Source organism: Arachis ipaensis, chromosome B04, assembly GCF_000816755.2.
Source record: "Arachis ipaensis cultivar K30076 chromosome B04, Araip1.1, whole genome shotgun sequence".
Taxonomy (NCBI): Eukaryota; Viridiplantae; Streptophyta; class Magnoliopsida; order Fabales; family Fabaceae; genus Arachis; species Arachis ipaensis.
This window is the reverse complement of record NC_029788.2, coordinates 1,612,042-1,612,821: the sequence shown is the minus strand read 5'-3', so window position 1 is coordinate 1,612,821 and position 780 is coordinate 1,612,042. Positions and strand designations below refer to the sequence as shown.

Below are 780 nucleotides of genomic sequence, written 5' to 3'. Positions count from 1 at the left end.
AAGATATCTCTAAGTCCATATCTTTCCGCATTAGCTTTAGGAGTGCTTACTAAACATATTGAAGTACGCGTACCATGGTGCATGCTTTTCACAAATAGCATCGTCCCTATGGGAGAATCAAGATAAGATTTAAATCAGAAACTAGATTTTTGGAGGGAAGCCTTAGAGGTGAATGGTTTGCCCACAAGCCATAGTAAAATGAAATATATGAAATGTAAATTCGACACAAGGAGGGGAAACACAAGTGAAAATTGGAAAAAGCACCGTATCATAAGTAGAGAGATTTATGTGAACCATAGAATTCAAGTGGAGTTATGTGACAAAACATTACCTTTATACTTCAAAGTAAATTTTATCTCACTACCATTATACCAGCTATGTTATATAGAACAAAACGGGAAAGGATGAGCATTAGCATAAGCATAAGCTTAGTGCTCAGAGATGAGAAAGCTTATATGGATTTGCGGCCAAACATGTATGGACAGAATAAAGGACAAATATAGAAGAGAAAGTTGAAAAGCATCTATTCTTAAAAAGATCGTAGAATTTCATCATAGATAGTTTGGATATGTGGAGAAAAGATAGGCAGTACATCCAATTAGAAGGGTGGATTCAGATGAAAGATAGACAAGTAGCAAAAAGTAGAAGATTTAAAAAGACCATACACAACAGGGTCAAAAGAAATCTATGGATAAACGGTCTTATTGTAAATATGATATATGATAAGGCATAATGGTATCCTTTGAAATATTATTCATCTCTTCTTTTATATAAAACCAT

At 33.7% G+C, this 780-nt stretch overlaps 1 protein-coding gene across 2 annotated transcripts in view; it reads right to left on the bottom strand.

Annotated features, from left to right (window-relative positions):
• Positions 1-780, bottom strand: part of LOC107638298 (HEAT repeat-containing protein 6) — a 26,537-nt gene that overhangs the window by 15,860 nt on the left and 9,897 nt on the right. The gene's annotated exons all lie outside the window — the stretch shown is intronic.